The sequence below is a fragment of the Dermacentor albipictus genome, chromosome 1, assembly GCF_038994185.2.
Source record: "Dermacentor albipictus isolate Rhodes 1998 colony chromosome 1, USDA_Dalb.pri_finalv2, whole genome shotgun sequence".
NCBI classification, from domain to species: Eukaryota; Metazoa; Arthropoda; class Arachnida; order Ixodida; family Ixodidae; genus Dermacentor; species Dermacentor albipictus.
Window position 1 is genome coordinate 437,391,402 of NC_091821.1, and position 12,735 is coordinate 437,404,136.

General features: G+C 45.1%; 1 protein-coding gene across 5 annotated transcripts in view; it reads left to right on the forward strand.

The window, feature by feature from the left end:
* CASK (peripheral plasma membrane protein CASK) overlaps positions 1-12,735 on the forward strand; it is an 815,631-nt gene that overhangs the window by 331,117 nt on the left and 471,779 nt on the right. The window lies entirely within an intron of this gene.

Sequence of the window (12,735 nt, forward strand, 5' to 3'; positions counted from 1 at the left end):
AAGCTCTTATCGCGTTTCAGAGAATGGTGTGGCCTCTCCTATCCGCGTTGACTTCTTGGTATCTGCTTGATCCAACTTGGCTTGTAGCTATGCATTCTTTTTTTACAGGAACAGATCGCAACAACACAGTTGCCCGGATGATCTCTCTTTCAAAATTTCCGACGTCATCCGCCATGTTGAACGACCGCTGTGCGCGTAAGAAACAAATTAGCTAGTCCTGCTGGTTATTTGCGCAAAATAGCGTTCTCTGTGTATTTTACCTTGGCTGCTAGTGTCGGTTTTACTGCTGGCAGACATTTACATCTCATTTCTCAACTGTCTACCTATTCATGCTTTCGTTAGCTCGGAGTTACGCCAATTTGACTACTTGTGGCATGCGCGAAGTCTCATTGAAAGTGCTCGACTTTTTCGTGTACATATTAAACACGCGGTGCTACTAACCTGAAATAGAGTTTCCTGACGAGAGTTGCGATACGTGGAGTTTTATGTCACTCCGCACAAATGAGAAGACAATCAGTGTCGGGAATTTCAATCGCTGATTGCTGCTGCTCCTGAGGAAAGTTTCTACATAGAAGGCATTCAAAGAATGCCGGGCGTTGCAGCATCTGCGGAAATGGCTAAATAGGTCGCTGCGAAGCGGTGACATCTCCTAACTTTCTCAGTGGGACTTGTTCTGGGGCTCATGATTTAACATAGAAAAAAACATTGTTTAAATTAATACATATGCGGTGACTGATTTCTAAAATGAGTCGTAATTCTTATGGGCTCGTGATCAAGATAATGCTGTACATTGGGCTCTAGAAAATGAACTTTATATGTTGAGTTTGCGTCTAAGAAAAAGAAAACATATTTGCTTCGGAGGCGCTACTCGTAAAGAAATATACTGGTCCCTCTGCGTAGGAGATATACCCAGACATTTTGAAAGTGCACACTCAAACGAAGTGTTACACAAATCTTTTTGACGTCCTGAATCCGCACTGCTTGTCGCTTACCTGCAGTCGATTCTCAGGAATATTCCAGTTCTGGCAGGGGCTCTCGCTTTTGTTCCTTCTGGCTCCACAGATATCCCTAATAATTGCTAAACTGTAAAAAAAATGTTCGGAATTACTTTTTAAATAGAAATGCAGGTTATTTAAAGAAATCTCGCTTTGCTTGGTTCACACGCATTATGGAGCAATATTTATTATAATTATTCTGTGCTGTTCGTCTTGAAAGCGAGGAACATGTGGCATAAGTGTGCGAAAAACGTGAACTTTTTTGGTTAAGCTGTATATTTTGCGGCACATTTGTAGACATGCGACCGCGTGAAAAGGCAAGAGAAAGCTGTGAAGCAAGGCTGAAAATTTGGCTGTAAGATCTCGCAGAATAATTGCTTTTAATGGCAATAATACTTTGGTAGTTAGAATGGTTAGCGCCTTCATACTATGAGCGCAGTTTAGCCGATATAGCTGTGAATTGCAAGGGCGAACCTTTGAGAATGAAGTGTTGCCTTATAACCTTCCAGCACTTCTGCTGAAAAAAAAAAAAAGAATCCCGCCATTTTTTATATTTCGATATGACGCGCTACGTTATTATAAAGCATGAATTTTCAACTTGGAACAAGAACACAAATGGAAAGACGTGACAAACAAAAGCGCTGTTTCAATATGATAGTTCAACAGGCGCTTTTGCTTGCAGTCTGTGTGCGTTTTTATTGTTGTCTGCTTGCGCATTCAAATTTTACAATGCTTAACTAACTCGCCCAATTGTTTGCTCTAGACTGTGGCTTTTCTGATATAAAGTTGCATAATGTTCTCAACAATTGAATTATTTTTCTGGCCTTTTAGTAATTTAGTCTAGCTTTATTTTTAACGCTGCATAATTTTATTCTCGTGGAGCTCGAGATCGTCTTTTCATTTCCCAATTTTTTAACTCGTCTGTAAAGCAGGCTTTACGTTCGGCACTAAAGGTTGTGGTAAAGTCATCTTTGCGGAGTGTATGATCGAATTTTGTCTGCTTTTACTGCGTCAAAGAATATAAACTTCGATGAAGGGGTGTACTACGTGAGAGCAGCCAGATCTGTCACTCCGGTGAAGGGTAGCATCCACACCCCTTCCTTCTCTATTTTTTAAATATTTTTCGTTGAGTATATTGCAGTGCTTCTCAGGCATTCGAAAACTGTACTTTTGACGTACGTTCCTACTCTTAGCTCAAAATTTCTAATTGCGATGATAAGCACTTGCGGATCACGCTCATGGTCTCCTAATAGTCAGAAGAACTGAGGCGGGAATCGTGAGATAAGGTAAAACCCAGTTTGATTTTTAAGTCGTGCGCGTTGCCAGATATTACACGTAGCAAACTGCAAGCATCTCTACTTGATTAAGCCGTGTAGACAAAGAAAGGTAAAGTTTAGCCTTATGGAGATGTGACAACGGATTCGCGAAAGCGTAAATTTCAATGGAATCAAGACGGAAAACGACAAGTGTACTGTCGGACCACCAACTGCGAAAACATATCGTTATGACAAATGAAGCGCAAGATGTATACACTCTCAGACGCATCGTGATTCTTCCTGGCGTAAAGCTGGAAAGCTCATGAGAAAAGACGGAATACGTGGCTTCTTTGCATCATTTAAGTGTCATGCACATATTCAAAAAAGGGAAAGAAAGAAAGAAACGAACAGAAAAGAAAAAGAAAGAAAGAAAGAAAGAAAGAAAGAAAGAAAGAAAGAAAGAAAGAAAGAAAGAAAGAAAGAAAGAAAGAAAGAAAGAAAGAAAGAAAGAAAGAAAGAAAGAAAAGGACGGACGGACCGTCCATCAACAAGCACGTCCACATCAACAAGCACATCAACCAAGCACGTCCAAATCAACAAGCACGTCCCACGAGCCCATTCGCGACTAATACGGTGGACGTCGCTCAGGACAACAAGGCGTTCGCCGACTTACCCCGCTAACGAATCGCGCTGCCGTCCCACAGCGAAGACATGTGCTCCGTACAAATCAGTGCGTTGTTCGGCGCTGATGGAAGCTGAACTTCAGGGAAAGGACAGCAAACCGACAGACGCTTGTTAGCGAGCACACTAGAACAGCATCAGGGGCTGAAAAGGCAGGTGCAGTTTCAGCACATAATGCGCGGTTTACCTTCGGAGCTTTTATTTCACTGAATCATCTGTGTGCCCTCGCGATATCTTTATATAGGTGACGAAGAAAGCAAAATTTTATATCGTAAAACTAAACAGGCGTGACGTAATAAAAGCGTAGCAAAGACAGCGTCTACGATGTTTGCCAAGCATTTACGTATGTATTTCGCTATCGGTGGGGCCGCGGAGATTGGGTTTTCCCGCGTTTAAAATTTAGCCTTTTCTTTTAGCATTCTACCAGCTGCCGTGTAACATGTGCGTTGTTTTGAACATGACGTGCTTAACATGCTATTAAAGGGCAGGAGAAAGTAAAAACAAATAAGGATGAAAAAGTGTTTGGGGGGGGGGGGGGGGGGCGTCAAGAGCGTAAACCTGAGAATGCCTCAAACTTCGAAGCGTGTAACGGACACTGCTGAAGCTGCTTCTTTCCTTCCACCGTCCAACCTAGACGTACGTTAAAACATATTCTTCTGTCATGACTGCTTTTTTTGACAAGTATCGCGTTATAATTATGCAGCAGTGAATAGTGACCACGTTTCCGTCAAACTAAAGAAGTAGGAAAAAGTAGCGCCTAATGTTTTTTTTTTTTTTCTATGCCCAATGCTCGCTGGAAAGCGTAACAGAGGGAAAGAAGGAAACTTAGAAACGCGTACGCACATTTCAGTAATAGTGCAATGTAGAGTCGGCTTGACGAGAATGATAAGCAAAGAACTGTGTAGAATGGCTATAATGAAAAAGCGCATAGTGACGTAATACCTTTGTGGTTATTAAAGTTGATTGTAATCGGTGTGAAGATATAATGAAGTATAATAACAAGTAAGTTAGGCTTTGTCGATGTCGACCGCAGTTTACAACGCACAGTTGTTTTGTATGACCCGTGTACCGCGCATTGGGTGCACGTTAAAGAAGCCCCGGGTGGTCGAAATTAATCCTGAATCTCCCACTACGGCGTGCTTCATAATGATATCGCGGTATTGGCAAGTCAAACTCCAGCATTCGATTTCTTATTGTTTTCCATGTGTATGTATGTGCGCATATGTGCTGGTGTTTTCGTGCGCACGCGCAGGCACCAACTCACAGGGTAACGCTAGCGCACTATGCGCGTGTGTCACTGAGTGAGCGTAATGTTTTCTTATGAGTGAACACGCAAGCACGCACGCACACAGGAAACACGTGATTTCTCTGCTGGTTACCAATGTGCGTGTTGTATACATTTTTCTTGTTTCTCCACATAGCGTAACCCATGCACTTCGACTTCCGCGTCTTTTTGGGTGTTACGTTGTGTTGCTATCATGACAGTGGTCATGTTTTTCAACGAGGAAAAATTATATGGTCAGCTTTTGCACTGCCTTCGCGTCAAAACCCGTAAGTGAGAGTTGGCGCTGAATGCATCGACTCTTCTAACATCATCGAAGCCACGTAATTCTGATCTTGGCCACTATTTAGGATAAATGCCTCTAGGGAAGAAGAAGACGAAAAAGAACTTTATTAATGAATAAAATTCTTGATGGCTTAAACCCCTAGACAAAGGCCCCACTGGCTTCCGCACGCCGTCTTGCTTGTCGGATGACGGCCCTTTGGAGCTCTTGCTGTGAACTGGACAGCGCCACCTTCCATTATGTGTGCTCCGTAATTTTTGTGTTTGTATTTTGTGTATATGCCGTGCATGCCCATGAAATCTGCTTGGTCTAGGGTTGGCGTGCTCCCGCAGCATGGGCATGTATCCGTGTATCTTTCTGGAGAAATGTTATGGAGAATGTGCCGGTTGGTATGTGTACAGGCTTGCAGCTTCCTCCACACAACCTGTTCTTCCTTACTGAGATTCTTATGTGGTGGTGGTAGTTTCACTCTATCCCCTCTGTAATAGTTTAAAATTGCAGAGCAGTTCTGTTCAATCGGGATGAGGTCGTCAGAGGCGTCCTGTGAATATCCGGGGTGCCTCTTCGTTTTCCCTTGTTCCCTCATGACTATGTACCCATAAAAGGTGAAATTTGGTTTGGTGTTTTATATCGCGATTAATCCTATAGGCTGCGGTACATACTCGGCCCCTGAGGTAGCTTCTGCATGCCTCTTGGGAGTCCGATAAAATTGTTATTTGTTGTTGGTTTTGTTCCGCCGCTTTGATAGCTGGAGCTACGGCGATTGCTTTTTCTTCCGCTTCCACGATAGTGATATTGTGAGTGGAGGAGGTGCTGGTGATTTATCGGCTCAAGTAATCACTGATGGCAGCTACCGTTCCTTTCTACCTGCTTGAGTATCTTGCCGCGTCCACGAAGCGGAGGTTTGGTTTGGCTCCATACGTTTTCTGAATGTATGCAGCTTTGTCTCCATACGTTTTCTCAATGTATGCCGCTTTGGCTCCTCTTCTGCCTGCATGTGGAGTAGAGTCCATATATTTGGGTATGGGCGTCACTTATGCTGTTTCTCATTCTTGTTGTGATCTTCTAGGAGCTCGTGATACCTGAGCCTGCCAAGAAGTTTTCTACCCGTGGTTGTTTGTGCGAGTCTGTTTCTTTGGGTTATCACTTGAGCGTCTGCCAGTTCCTCGAATGTATTATGGATACCGAGAGACATGAGGTTTTTTGGTTGAGGCCATCTGCGGAGTTTGTAGGGTGATCTTGCATTCTTTCCTAAGGGAAGCATTTATCGCATACATCTCTGTTTTCGTTAGTGGGTAATACGGAAAGCTGCAAAATGAAGCGGCTAACCACCAGACTTCTGATTAGGCGAAGGGTGTGTGACTCCTTCATCCCCGCCCTTTTTGTGGTTACTCGCTTTATCATTCTTGCGGCTTGCTGTGTTGCCGTCTTCATAAGGTTAAGCTCGTATTGGCAGTGTTGATTTGACTGTAGCCACATGCATGGTACCCGGATTGGGGTTTTCTCAGACATTGTATCATTTGCAAGTCTGATATGGAGTTCTCAAGGGCCGGTTCCGGTGGAACGTTACGATTCCCTTTGTCTCTCTAGACTCGCATGATCTCTGATTTCTTTGACGTGCATTGTAGCCCACTGGCTCGTACGTAGGTCTTGGTTTCACAAGCACCTGCTTGTAATCGTTCTTCTTTTACACGTAGTGACCCGGTGACGCAGCAGACTGTAATGTCGTCTACGTAATAATCTGGGTGACTTGTAGTTTCCCTGTAGGGCCTATAATTGCCAAGTTAAATAGTGTTGACGAGATCACTGAGCCCTGGGTTGTGCCCTTGTTGGGTGCATTGAAGGCCCTGGTTTTGATTGCGCCAAATTTAATGTTAGCGTTTCGTTGGTTTAAAAAGTTGCGAACGTATTTATTTATCTGCTCCGTGCAGTTAGTCGTAGCCAAGCCATCGAGTATTCATTGGTGACTTACGTTATAAAAAGCTCCATTTATGTCGATGACCATGCCGACGTGTTCGCTTGATCTTGGCAAGTTTGTCAGGACTTCCTCCTCCAACTTTAGGAGGATATCTTGAGTCGAGAGCTTGGGTATGAATCCAAACATAGTGTCTGGAGTGATTTCATTGTCGTCTAAGTAGTTTTGTAATTTAGAGTTGGCTATTCTTTCAAATAGTTTGCCCAGACAGGCAGTTACGGAGACTGACCTAAGGTGTTCAATTGCTAATTTCTTGCCAGGCTTGGTAATTAAAACTATTTGAGCGTGTTTCCTCTGCGCTGGAATAGCAGCCTGTTGCGAATGTCCATTTATAAATGTAGCGTGTGCCTGTAAACCGTCATCGCTTAGCTTTCGAATAATGGAACCACGCCATTCGGTCTTCGCCTGCCGCTGTGCTTCGGGTGATTCTCGCTATCGCAGCTCTAACTTCTTCGATGGAGATGGTTTCATCCAGTTCAGAGTTAAGCGTACCCCTAACCCCCTAACCTCCCCCCCCCCCCTCGTCCGCCCGTTCGCCTCCCTCGTATTTGGTCTCGCAGGGTGGGGCACATGGGTCTGTTCCGAAGCACTTGGTTGTATAACTCTTCTTTGAGTTCTTGTTACGTCCCTGGGTACTTATTGATTAGCCGCCGTTCCACCACTCTGTCGCCCTCGTTCTTGGTACTGGTCCTCTAGGAAAAGGTCCTCTAAATGTCCTCTAGGACTTTTAGAAACCGCCACCAGGACACTGCAAAAGCAACATTGGTAGTGGTGTATTGAAACCCCAAATATTAAGGTTAGAGATATGAAATAATGAAATAAAGGTAGCTTTAGGGCTGGAGGAGTTGGGTACTACGCATTGTTAACAAGGATGAAAAAAAAGAGAGCGTTACCAGAATGCAATGAAAGAACGCAATTAAAGGGTGTGTATTGAAAGTAGTCCGTGAATGGAATGTTCAGGTTCACGGACTTCTCGTATGCATGCTTTATTCCTCCTACGGTACAGAAAAAGACTGAACACGCTGCGAGTTGTGATAAACGGATAACATGTACAACCTAAAAAATAAGAAAAGAAACAAAACGACAATGAGAAGAATAGCCCTTCGCCAGTCGTATTCCAGGCGATTGGATTAAACTGTTGGTGCAAATAATGTCAGCAAGAGTAGTACGAGATGTACGTTTTAACATAAGCATTGTCTGCGTCTTCCCGTCTATAGAGAAATGAAATTATTTGACTAAAAGAAAGTCGCTTGGCGCGCGAGCGCATCGTGTTTATTATACGCGACTGAATGTATATAGTCCGCAGAAACTGCGCACTTCGTTCGTTTTCGTATTCTGGACCTCACTGATGAGCATCCGTTATTGTTCCGATTTTATTTCGTTTGCGCTCCCCTGCTATACTAAGCAAATGCTCTCGGCCGGCCTCTCGTCTCGCCTCCTCTGCCTCCGATCATCCGGCAGCTGCTTCTTTCACCATGAACTCGGTCGCTCGTCGAAACACAGCATTTGCGCAAAGAATTGGGCCAACTGCGAGACACCGTGTTGGAAGGCGACATTGTATATATGCGAGTCTTTCCGCCGATTCGCTTAGTTATGCATTCCGCGTATTTGTTGCGGTTGTCTTTTCGTTCTGCCGTTTCGTTCGATCGCTCTATCCGCCGCCGCCGCCTGCATTATGCAAACTCCCTCTCGTCTGGCCACCGCCGTGGCGACGACCTCTCGGCCCTTTCTTTCGCTCTGAGCACCACTTTACGCGACGGGCGTGTTTCCGTCACCGAGCGCCACTCCTCCGCAGTTTGAATAGCCGGATGTGCCGCGCTGATTGTAACCAGTGCCTTCTAAATGAAGGAGCGAATAATACGGCTAGAGCCGCAGTCTCGTCGGCGTATCTGCGGTGAGCACTTTCTTTCTTTCTTTCTTTCTTTCTTTCTTTCTTTCTTTCTTTCTTTCTTTCTTTCTTTCTTTCTTTCCCTCTTTCCCTTTGTCTGTCACGAAGGGGGATTTCGTTTAAGCCGCGCGAATTTTGCGAGCCTGGCGAGAGTCGGCGATGCGGGAAAGGCTCGTGAGCTGCCCGCGTCCTTTTGAGGCAACCGGGCGAACGAGCGGGCGTCTGCGTTTTAGCCGCGTTCGCTTAATTAAGAAGCCGTGCGGGCGGCTTTCCGCGCGGTATATGCGGTGGCCCGTGTCGCCATTGTCTGGCGCGTGGTTGTTTCGCTCTCTTGAATCCTTGAGAGGCGCGCTACGGAACGTACAAAAACAGAACGCTTTAACGACTGGTACGGGCATGCTCAGTGCTTCTACAAGACGTTGTTTTCGTTTTTTTATATATGCAGAGAGCGATACGCTAAAAGGAATGGAGTAAGCTGCGCCAGTTGGCGATGCGAACGCACATTTCCATTCGCGTGTATTTTAGAAAAAGGGGGTATGGTTTATTGTGAGTTTCAATTACAACGCGCCACGGTGTTTTTGCTTGAGATGTAAGACAAATACCCGTGAAGCGAATTGTGTGTATTATTGAGCGCCATATACGTGTAAAGTGACTGCCGCCACTGAGATAACCACAAAGTAATAATTAATACCGTAATAGTACGGTAAGTGTAGTAACAAATAATAATAAATGTGAGCGTGGCACCGCCAAAGAGATTGCACACTTCAGGATAATTCGACATTCTTCGTCGATAAACTAAATGAAGAAAAAAAAGGGGAGGGAGGGGGGAATGCGTGTGCATTGTTAAACTCGGAACAGCCATTTTTTTCTAACGCGGATGCTGGTAAATGAAGATCAAGTGGTGAGACTGCTGTACTCGAACATTAGATCGCACGATCGCAGAAACGTGTGCCGCCCGTACAAAGTTTGTAATAACCTAGCAAAGGGCCCCGAGGCGGAACGAGACAGGAGCTTCGCGAAGCTGTCAGAGCCGCGCATCGTACGTGCAGGCTGGTGAAGCCCCTGCGATTATACGGCACAACGGTAGCTGAACTCGCAAAGTGTGGCTGTACATTATGCAGTGGCGTCTGCGTCTCTATCTGAATGGCGGCGTCTGTTGGGCGCATTTGAAAGCGTTTCAATGGTTTGGCTTTTTCCACGGTCGTCTAGACATGCGAAGCTTGTTTACCAGCTTTCCGGGTCGGCACGCTGAAAAGAGAGACAGACGGCAAAAACAGACTTGTACGCGTTATACAAAAAAGGTAACGGATTTTAATTACGATTACTTCAATCAAAAATGTAATTGATTACAGTCACTCATTACTGCTTCATAAAGGTAACTAACTGATCAATTACTTAAAAGTAATCAAATACTGTTACCTTACGTTGCCTCCAATTTTAAGTGCTAACCGTTTTTTTGCCTTCTCGCACCAAAAATAAAAATTGTTTCTGACATGGTCTACCCTAATATGAAAGGCTCACGCTTAGGTAAATCCCGCCGTTTCGTAGTGCGGCGTATCGAACGCGGGACCTCGCGCCCAACAGCCTAGCCTCTTAACTACTACGCTGCGTGTGGCGATATGAAATAAAGTTCACAAGGGTTGCAATGTGGGCTTGTTGGTAATGCATCTTCAAGGGGAGTATGGTAGCGCGATTCAAAGACGGGACAAGAGAAGACACAAAGAGACACACACAGCGCTAAATAGCGCTGTGTGTGTCCCTTTGTGTTTTCTCTTGTCCCGTGATTGAATCGCGCTACCATACTCCCCCGTATAAGAAAACTATGAATAAATTTCAAAAATATGCATGAGGCGCTCGTAAACAGAGACGAAAGCACAGTTTCAATTACGTAGCGACACGTTGCAACCGAAAACGGTTCTAACGAGTCGACGACAAAGTTGAGCACTAGCTTTGTCTAGGACACAGCGTTGTTTCCAAATGATATCTTCCGTTGGTTGTTTCCAGATGTTGAAGCATCAGAAGTCCCGCGCTTTCGCATAACATTTTCGAATTCTGGCAAGCTGCTAGGATGTCGTCGCTGAAAAAAATATATAAATGAAAGAAAAACGGCAAACATATAGGTGCTGAAATGTGTAGCTTAAAAATGCAAGGGGACGCCAGTAGTTCCCTACAGCCAGCGGCATCAGACAGTCGCGTTAATAAATACCTCGCCTAATCAAGGGCTATATAAAAAAAGTAATTGTCAGAAGCGAACCTCCCACCTAGCACCGCCACGACTGCAATCAATTTACGCTTCCGACGCAGTCGCTTTCAAGTGCATACGTTATCAAAGAGCCTACGTCTCCTCCTTTTAGCAAGGCTGCCGCACGGGAGCTGAAATGCGTTAGATCACTGCACGTGCAAACTCTTTTCAATATTCAGTAGTAGAGTAGTGCTGTTCACCGACTATTTACCTGTGGATTATTCTCAAATCCCCGCACGAACCGGAAGGTTACAGCGTTGATACGACCGCGCCCCCAAACGCGCCATTTTTATTCTAGAGTGCTATATCAATATGACCAAGAAGGCCAGAGAGTTAAAGAAAGCCAGGCTTCTGCTTTGAACACGTACAAGTAAACTTCAATGGCATTCACAAAGCATAGCTGTAGAAAGCATGCAAAATGGCTCGAATATTTTTAAAGTGCTTCAAAAAGGAATCAGAACAATAACGTACGTGTTATCTTTGTGTGCATCCGCAGTTTGGAATCCGTCATTCTTGAACACGAAACGAACTTCTGCAGCGGCCGGCGCAACAAACATTCGAACAACATGTTGCTTTCATCTTTCGCATCCTGAAAGGTGAACAGAGGCGCGAGCTGAGGCCAAGGAGTCTTTGTGCCACGTCGTTCCATGGCCCAACGAACTTTTTAAAAGGTAATCGGAAATATAAGGAAACGTGTCTTAGCGTTTTCACTAAGTCGAAAACTCCCAAGGCATGGACGGTGAGATTGGAGAACAAAGGTCGGGAACTATCGAACGGCAACGGAAAAGCGGAACCATCGCGAGATTCCGAATGCGCCGCCGACAATGCAGGCCCCGCGAACTGCTGTGAAGACGAAGAAACAAGTAACAGAGCGCTCGTGTTCGCCTTTCGAAACGTGCGCATCGTTGAGTTTGCCGCGTCGCACTGTGCAGGCGTGCTACTGTGGTGGTGGTGGTGGTGGTGGGGGTGAATTGTAGCAGCAGGCGGGTTTAGCCTGGTGAACAAGGCCGGCAATTGCTCCGCCCGAGCGTCTCGCACAATACCGCTGAAGGGTTTCACCATAGGTCTATCAAACCAGTCTCTCTTAAGAATTCGATGAGGAGACGTGAAGTTTCTTTGCGGGCTATAACTGATCCCTCGGGAAATATAAGGTGTTGCAGGCGCGCATGCGGAAGGTCCTTGTTTTGCAGATTCTTCAGGAGAGTGTCTCTTTCATCTTGGATTGCTGCAGGACCACAAGAAGTGCTCAATGTTTCCTGTCTCGTTGCATGCCGTACAGTTCGGAGAATTGATTCGCCCCGTTTTAAATAACCAGGCTGGTGTATTAGCAGATCCTGTCCTTATTCGATATAGAAGTGAGGCTTCCTCTCGGTGCAATCTCTTCGTTATGCAGGGCATATGCGGTGGAACCCAAAGCGACGCAAAGGGATTTTGAGTGTCAGATTTTGCACTTCATTACTCTTCGGAGCCTTGATCTTGGGAGGATAATAGAGAGCTGCATATATAAGCGTATCAGCTTTTTCGTTTCCTGAGATACCAATGTGGGAGGGAATCCACTGAAACTTTACTGTGAAGCCTTTGTTGTTCAGTTCTTTCACGATGGCTAGCGATTTGCGTGGGAACTGTCGTTCTCGCCAAATTCAAATGCCGAAACCTGCGTCTCCTGTCACCGCGTGTCTCGCCACTAAGTAACTGGTTTCATCTATATTGATCTCAGAAAAAAATGTATTTGATTATAGTGACCGTTACCGAATAAAAAAAGTAATCGATCAATTACAAAATACCAAAATATGTAATTGATTACAAGTAATGAAATGCGTGCACTGGATCGTGTACAAGTCTGGCATAAAAACACATCACTGTTTGTCCCGTCCCTTTCGCTATATTGTGTAATGTCTCTGTCCCTCAGTACTGGCGAACATTGAAGACAGTTCGCATAACCCGAAACTAGCGCATGCATTTCCTTCTCCATTCCAGAAAATCTAGCCTATGCTAAAAGAATATGTGACGTCCAAAACATGGTGCGTATGACGTGTTTTCGGATCCGCAATCGCTTCCAGCGCATGTAATTAGCAAAATCATGGCCTTTCAGATCTCCTTCTGGTTACCTAGAGAGCGCCGTCACTAGAGCGT